At 38.8% G+C, this 9,048-nt stretch overlaps 1 long non-coding RNA gene across 1 annotated transcript in view; it reads right to left on the reverse strand.

The window, feature by feature from the left end:
- Positions 1-7,045, reverse strand: part of LOC132345943 (uncharacterized) — a 465,357-nt gene extending 458,312 nt beyond the window's left edge. The window contains exon 1 of the long non-coding RNA XR_009495539.1: positions 6,970-7,045. This is a non-coding gene — a long non-coding RNA (uncharacterized lncRNA). The remainder of the gene's footprint in view (positions 1-6,969) is intronic.
- Positions 7,046-9,048: the final 2,003 nt, after the last annotated feature.

Here is a 9,048-nt window from a genome sequence, read left to right on the forward strand (position 1 = left end):
TTTAACTACCTTAGGGCTCAAGGTTCTTAAATTAAAAAAAAAAAAAAAAACTTCAAACGATTCACAGCTTCTCAAGTACATCATGCCATTTTGCAAGCATATGTGAATATACATGCTATTCTAAGTGAAATGTCTCCCTGTTCCTGTCCCCTCTGCCTGGACAATCCTACTGAGTCTCCTGAGTCAGAGTCAGTGACTCCTCCTCCATGAAGATCTTCCTGCTTATATTTTTCGTTTCTCTTTCCTTTGTGTTCCAGTAGCTCCTTTAGCATTTATTACATCAGATTGTAAATATGTATTTATTTGTCTCTTCTTATTAGACTCTGAATTCTTTGGGAGCAAAGAATAACCCTCTTCACCTTTGCATTCTCTGTGCCCAATAAAGTTCTTGGTTTTTATTAATATTTTATGAATAAATGACAAATCCGAAGTTGACATCTTGCTATTTTGTTGGCAAAGCACAGATTTTATAAAATATGAACTGTATTTAGGGATTATGTGTTAGATATGTACGTGTTCATGGAAGAGGTGAGTGAACAAGTTAATGTATCAGCCAAATTATAGCAGATGGCTATAGGAAGTACATGCTAGTTACTGGACAAATAAACTGAAATGGCACTGAAGCAAGGCTGAAAAGATTGTAAAAGAAGCCCGGTTTTAAGGGAGAATGAATGGCCATGAGATAAGTGCTGATATAAAAGTTTGAGAGACAAACTTTGAAAAGCAGCCTGTGAGAAAGTGAAAACTGGGTAGTACCCAGGTTTTGATTAATCTAAATATTCCATATTTTGCCATCAAGGAATTTTGAACCTGATTCTAAGACCCACCCATGAGAAAAGGAAATAAGGACAGGTTGGTAGACATGCTGTGAGAGGCAGGGATGAGGCTGGATAAAGGGTGCTGATTGTGCTATGGTACAAATGTCGAACAGGTGATCTGGGTTTTGGTGTACACCACCGCAGTGTGAACTTTAGGCAAAGCATTTAAATTCTGCCTGCCTTTATGTCTCCATTTGTAAGATAAAGGATTTTGATATAATATTCTGAAGAGTCATTCCAATGCACTAGTCTGTGATTCAATTTAGCCTATCATTATCTAAACCACACCTGGAGGAAACTTCCCCAAGCCTAGAATTGCTCAATCTAAGGGGTTGAGAAGATACAGATGTATTGCAATAATCCCAGAAGGTGAGCTCCATGAGGGCAGAGATTTTTATGTTAGGTTTACTCCTATAAAACCTGTATCCAAAATAGTAAATGGCACATACTAGGCTCAGTATTTCTTGACTGAATGAATTGGGGAAATATCTCACAAAGACACTCCAAAACCTATTCTAAGCCTGTACTGTCTACATCACAGTCTTATTAATAAGCTTGTATATGTGTGTGTGTGTACGGTGTATTCACACAAATATAGGTCTCTTTCCTGTACCAACTTCCTACTGTGTTTTGGAACAATTCTATGCAGTGTGTGGTTATTTGTGCCACACAACCACAACATGAATGTGGGTATAGCCATGTGTCAAATGAGTCTCATTCTGTCCTAGATCTATCCACAAATGTCCATTAAAACTCTCCCAGGTATTGTAGGTTCCATTCCTGGAACCAAAGTGAACCCAGACAGATAATAATACGGTCCTCCCTAGAAAGTAGGATCTGAACAATTCTAGTTCAGCAGTTTTCAAGCTGTGCTCTTCATGCCCTTGAATCTCATGATATCACACAAAGAGCTGAATGGGTACGGCTCTGAGCTCATCATCTCTTGCACTAACTGGAGAAGTATCATGTTTACCTATCATGTGTTGAGTTTACCATTAATTTTTAATTTGAAGCAAGAATTCAGTGTTTTTAAAATATCTAAAAATCCTTGAATGTTCTATTCAAAATGTCCCAGTTTCTATAAATGAATAATAGTAATAGCTAATACTAATGAGCACTGACTATGTGGTACACTCTAAGAACTTCACCTGTATTCATTCATTTAATCCTCACAACATTTCTTTGGCATAGGTGTTGCTATTATTCTTAGTTTTCAGATGCAGAAACAGGGGAACAAAGAGGTTAGAAAACTTTCTCAAAGTCATGCATAGTTAGTAATTAGCAAAAATTCAAAGTGAGGTGCATTAGCTCCAGGATTCATGCTCTTAAACCACTCCTCTTTACTACTTATACTACCTAGGAAAAGCCAAAAGTAAGCACTCTGTGCCAGCTTCAGAGTAGATTTTGCTGGAAATCTCTTTAATAATTTTTACATGATCCTTCTTGATAGACAACAAAAATTTCAATAATAAGAAAAAAGCAAAAACTGTATCTGACCAGGAACTTTAAAACTGCATCCTGATTCAGTTCTCTCAGATCCAAACTCTTGGAATTAACAAGTTGATATGAAATTTGGATTTGTCCCCACACCAGTTTGACTTAAAGGTTTAACTTAATATGGGGCAACACCTCTGTCGTACACCTAACTGGCTCTGGCCCTTTAAGGAAACCCAAATACTTGGTGCCACAGACTCATTAATTAATAAAATGACAAGCTAAAGATACGCTAAGGTAGTCACGGCAAACCCCTAGATCCTGCTTGCTCATACCTCACCTGCTGCCTCTCTAAACCCTATCTCCACTCTGCTGTGAACTCTTAGATTGGAAACCCTTATTCCGTCTTGTTTCAGGACCTATTAGTGTTGCTTCTTGGCTTACCATAACCTGATGGGCTCAGACTTGGCTTGCCCCTATCGCTCTCCCAGTCAAGTACTGTCACGTGTTTGAATCCTGCTTTAGTTCTTGTCCTTTGGAACACAATTTCCAACACTAGCTTGTGTCCTGGTCTAGGATACCCAAGTCCCTCTCCTCTAGGGCTGTATATAGATGTTGCCCTCCTCAGTTTCACCTAAATGCTAGTTTATTCCAGTTCATTGTGCAGAAAATTTTATCATTCACCACAGCCAGAGGTGGGTCATTTATAACATGATTAGAGCATCTGAGTATCGACAAGGTGAGCCTGAATGAGTCTTTCAGAAACTCTAAAAAATAAGTTTATAAAGAAAATCAAGAAAAGGAAACTGGATTGCCTCACTTCCAAACTGTTACAACTGTCAAGAGCTTTTAAAGAGAGGTTTCAAAACCCAGGCTCAGAGAACTGAAAACTGAACATGTGCTATGGGGTATATTCTTGTCACTGAGGGTGGGTCACTGGAGGAAGCCCTCCCTTATACATTAATATACTTACACATTTAGCACTTAATGTAACTTCAGAAATTTAATGGAGTAATTTAAAAAAAAAATCACATATTTACGATTCACCTGGCTGCTTCTAATCCTCAACTCTTCACCCAAAGGGAAGAACAAAAATAGACTGATGAATCTTGCTGCATGTGGATTTCCAAGAATTTGTAACTGTATTTCCTACCCCTAAAAGTCATTCAACTTGATGCATAACTATTAAGTCCAGAATCAGAGGAAAGTAGGGTTAGGGTGTTTGTAAATAATACTCTATTCGAATAAAAGAGAGATGGAGTATCCTATGTTCTCAGTGAAGCTATGCTGATTTTAAACCAAGTATAATACTGACTAACTATGCCTGGCAGTTATGCATTAAAGGCATCGTCTGAGTGGCACTTTGCCCCACTGGGCCAGTAGAGTTTGCTCTGTTTTTTTAGTCTACAATATTTAGAACACGAGACTGCTCAAAGAGACCCAGGATGCACTCATACTTAAAACAAAGAACAGAAGAGGTATGCAAGAGGTTTAAGGATGTTCGTTTTCTTCTTTCAGAATAGGTTAGGTGGAAGAGTCATAAGCTAGTGAAGCACTACTAGTTACAGATACTGCCCAAGGCATTTGTCATGGTCATGAAGATGTTTCTCAGACCTTTCTCTGTGAGGAGAATGACTGATCTAGGCCTCAGCTGCTGCACTGTGAAATCCACCACTGCTTTCTCACGGAGGTCATGGTTCCCATGAGCTGCTCTTAACTAGCAACTGATTAAGGCTGGCTACTGAGGTGGGTCCATTTCTGGAGAGATGGAACTCCTCTGGTGGGGGACTTAGGCTCAAGGGCTTTTGTAGAACTATGCTACAGCCTAAGAGTGTTCCACCCATCCCTCTGTCCTTCCCTCTCCCCTCCACAAGGGCCACGCCTGCACTATGTTCTGAGGGTTTTCCCAACTACGCTTCTCTCCTTACCCACTTTCCCTTAAGTCATTCCCCTAATAAACCTCTTACGTATATAACCCTGTTTTACTGTCTGTTTCTCAGATAACCCAGACTTACACAATAGTTTTACATACACTGATTTGATTTAGTCTGCTCTTTACAAAAAGCTCATGAAATAGTTTATAATCAAACTTATTATAAAGCATATATAACCTGTTCCTTTAAAGAAGAATGCATGTTCAAGATATGGTAACAGGTGGAAAGAGGTCTAATTCTTGTGTGTATGAACAGTCCAGGGGAAGACCCCAGGCATGGCTGGGCTAAGGATTTTATCCATGTCATCAAGAATTACCATCTTTTGGCTCTGAAGTTCTCTGTTTTGGTCCTATTCCATGACAGCTTATGCTTTTCCTCTATTAACTCCAGGTTTATATCATTCTCTTCAAAACTCCAATGGTAGAAAGCTTCTGTCTTTCCAAACTCCAGTCAAACTCCTAGACATGACTTGATTGACCTGAATCAGATCACATGTTCATACCTGAGGTAATAACTGTGGCCTGGAGGATGGGATACACCGATTGGCTTAATGCTAGAAAAGATCCCACCCTAAAACTGAGAGAAAGATCAGTCTCATTTAACCATGAAGACTGAGAATAGGGAAGACGTGACTTCCATAGTGGAAAACTAGGATGTTCTTTTGAAAAGAAGGGGATAGTTTCCGAGCAACAGAAAATGGAAATCCAGGAATGTTAAACCATTTGCACAAGGAGGTGGTTCTTAAACTTTAGAGCACATCAGAATTACTTTGAGGGCTTGTTAAAATACATATTGCTGGGCTTTACTCTCAGAATTTCTGATTTAGTAGATCTAGATTGAGTTACAGGAATCTGCATTTCTAATAAGTTCCTAGTTGATGTTGATGCTGGTCTGAACCACTGCTCTGAATAAGTAAAATGTATTAACCCTTTTGAGTAATTTCTAAGTTCCAGGCATTACTATTAAGTTTTACATACATTATCTCATTTAGTCTTCACAATAACACTAGGAAGTAATTACTATTACTATCTTTATTTTAGTGTTTTGGGAAGCTAAGTTTCAAAAAGCCTAAGTAACTTTACCAAGGACACATATTAGAAAGTGTCACAATTGGAATTTAAACTCAAATGGCTCCTAAAGTAAATTTTCTAAGACAAATAGCCAGGAAAGAGGATGATATCTGCCTCAGGAAAGTAGAAACCAACTAGTTCCCCACTATTGGTTTATCCATGGCCTATGTGATTTGAAGTTTGAAAATCAATGAACTACCAGTTCTCCAAGATCATCCATGTTAATTGTATCTTAAGCACATATAGGCACATAAAGTGGTTATAAAAAATGATAATGGTTTCATGCCAATTTACAACCCAGACCAGAAGCCACACTATGGAAATACCTAGAAAGGATATGTTTCTCTCAGATATTTCCTCTTGAGTTCCTGCTACGATGTGAAATTTTAATATCTCATCAACTAGATAGCAGTCATAAACCACCATCTCTTTTTTATCTAGTTTCTAATGCAAGAAGAAGCACATTCTTAATAATGACCTAAACCAAGCTCATGAAATAGTGCTCAAGGATGATGAACTCTAAATGACGAGTGATTACTTTTAAATTCATGGCAACTTTCCTGAGCATTTTTACTACCTGCTTAATTTCTCTAGCAAACCACAGTCATTGTAACCTATAATATAAGCTGTTCATCTAGAGGAAGGAATTACTAGTTTCCTTAAAGGTTTATTGAATTTTAAAGAAGGATTTATCATGTCAGATCATGGTACATCCTGCTATCAAGCACAACCTCATGTTTACCACAACTGAATCATAAAAAATTATTAATTCCAGCCTCTAAATAGCCTGTATTTGAAGTAGGAAAACCACAAAGCTCAGACATGAAGGGAAAAGTAAAAGAATTCATGACAACTAGGATTTTAAACTCTGAATATTAGGAACTATGATTCAATCTCAGGAACTGCATTTATTCAATAAAGAACTGTAACAAATTTGCTATGCACAGGGCCCTGTGCTAAACACTGAAGAGGATGCAAAGAACATTAAAACATGAACACTTCCTTTAAAGAAACAACAGTCTGATAAGGGAACTGATAAAATACTTATGGCTTTTGAGCAACTATAACTAGTTGGATCTCAAATGTGAAATGAAAATTTCTCCTGCCATATAAATAAGTAAGAAATGTCACAGTCATCAGTGATTTCTGACCTCCAAATGTGAATGAGGATTCCCAAAACTGTGACTCAGGGGATGCCGCCACCCTCCATGGTGATTGCTGAGGAGCTGGGGCAATGCAAGAAGCAAGGTCAACAGGAAAACAGGATTGGCCCCAGATAGCTGAGATGCATATGAAAGGAATGAATTCAGTGAGCCCGGAGGCTTGCATCTTCCCATACACAGAATGATACATTCCCTAACTTGATACCTGACCTTCAATGTTCAGACTGCCTGCTGCCTTTGTTGTAAACTTGTATAGAGCCTGACTTCTCCCCTGCCTCCTTCGAGCAGTTTTCTCAGAGTTACTGAGATGCTGTCTCCCAGGCTTGGAGTCCTAAACATTTCCATCAAATAAAATAACCCTTTACTTTCAGGTTGTGACTGTATTTTTTAGTCGACACAGACTAGATACCTAGTTAGGCTAACAACTTTAGTGCTCTATCAAGGATATTCAAAAATGCAATAGCTCAAACAAGATGTCCAGGGTAGGTACCTGCTCCAAGAACCAATAATGGACTCAGGGATTAAAAAATATATATATATGGTATCTTACCAGTATCTAGAGTCTAGGATCTTTCCATCTTCATGGACAAAACACAACATGTCACTATGTCCCGGTTCTACCTGGAAGAAAGAAGAAAGAGAACATGGAGACAACAGGTACAATGCCTTAAGGCCTAGGCCCAGAAGTGCACATATTACTTCTGTTTACGTTCCATTGGAAACAATTTAGTCATAGGGCCAGCCCTAATCACAAGAGAAAACAGAAAGCAAGGTCTAGTATTGGGCCCAAAAAAGGGGAGGATGAGTTTTGGTAGTCAGCTAGCAGTCTTCTCTCTCATACTACACATGATTTATTTCACTTGCTCTTTACAACTATACAATGATATCGCTGTTTTAACTTCCACATTACATATGATGTAATCAAGGCTTAGAGAGGTTAAACAACTGTTGCAAGTTCACATTAAGCCCCTGAGTAGAAGAACTGGAATTCACACCGCAGCACACCAGATTTCCAACCTGTGTATGCAGCCATTGTGAAGGGAACTGCAATGATACACTACGTTCGCACCACTCTAAATATGATGGCTTTAATATTCAGTTGCAAAGACTCAGGCATGACTGAGCAACTATCACTCACTCACTAATATTGGGTAGAGTATGAAAAGAGATCTTTTTCTTTTAATGTGAAAGTAGTTAATAGTAATGATGCATATGTGCATTCATAAAAATTGTGAATTTTGACAAGAGGCCAAAAAACTACAACCTGTGACCCACCTATCACCAATAGAGAGCCATTTACTTCACTACAGCTTATATCCTGCAAATCTTTTCATCCTGCTTTTGTATTTTATTGGGGGTAATGTCAGGTAATGTTATTATAATTAAGCCATTTTCTATATAGAAGGTGTTATTTGGCCAGAGCCAAGAAGAATTGCAATCAAGGCAGAGCTGGTTGTGGACGCTAACTTGAAAACTGTAACTGAGCTGCCTGACATTTGAAAGATTTGGGAATTGTTTTTATTGTCATTTTGTTTCACAAGTACAATTTGATTTCTACAGGCTTTTTTATTCACCATATTTCGAATGTCTGCCACCATGTACCAAAGCAGACAGATAGTGGTGCCAGCAAAGGGAATCTTAGGCTGTCTGCCACTTGGAATGTGAAGAGAGGCATAGTGGCTCTTTATTTCAAAAGGGTATCTGCCACTTTCTGAAGGTAACTCAACATCTGCAGGTTTGAGAATACAAAGAGGAAAATAAAAGGAAGGATAAGAGAGGGCAAGCTGGAGCAAGGAAACAAGAGTTTGGTAAATAACAGTGTTTAAAAAATATCTGAGTATTAAAGAGCTTAAAAACCATGTTGGATATCTGAATTTTTTGTTTTAATTCTTTAAAATGAAAGAAAATTCAGAACCTGGTGATTTTTGCTAGACAGCTCATCACTTTCTGCTTGCAAATGACATGTGCTAGGCAGTTAGCATTCAGGACTGGAAGGAGTGATTAGCTTGGGCTCACCACACTGTCATACAACCTTACCCATGGCTGGCAAAATACCTATCAGTGATACAGCAGCAGCAACAGCAGCAGCAGCCTTGTCATCTCACACTGAGAAAGGAGGGCTGGTGCTGGTGGATAAGTGACAGAAAGTTTGATGTCTGGCCATTTGTCACTGGAAAAACTCCAACAGACAAAAGGAAGTGCAGCAGATGTGCAATCCTAGGACAACTCAGGTGAAATAAATGCTCAAACCTCCACCCCCATATTTTATATGTGCATCTAGAGCAACAGGCCAGGCACTACACCACACGATGGACTTCTCTCCACCGCAGGTTCTGCAGATGTCTTCATGGCCATGATTTAATTCCACTGTCTCCTCTCAGGCCGGTATATAGTCTTGCTCTTTCTTTTTCCAAGATCCTCCCTAAGGCTATGATCCTACTTTAAGAGGCAAGAGAAATATTAGTCAACAAGTAGCTCTTCTCAAATTGAGTATATGTACACATTGGAAAATTCCTCAGAGGCCAAGATGGAGTAGAAACAAGGGGTGGATATTGTTGGGAGGCAAGTCTCCATGGATCTCTCACAATTTCACACATTTTTGCACACAGAGGAAGCTTTTGTTCCAGAC

Source organism: Bos taurus, chromosome 8 (assembly GCF_002263795.3).
Source record: "Bos taurus isolate L1 Dominette 01449 registration number 42190680 breed Hereford chromosome 8, ARS-UCD2.0, whole genome shotgun sequence".
In the NCBI taxonomy this organism is placed as follows: Eukaryota; Metazoa; Chordata; class Mammalia; order Artiodactyla; family Bovidae; genus Bos; species Bos taurus.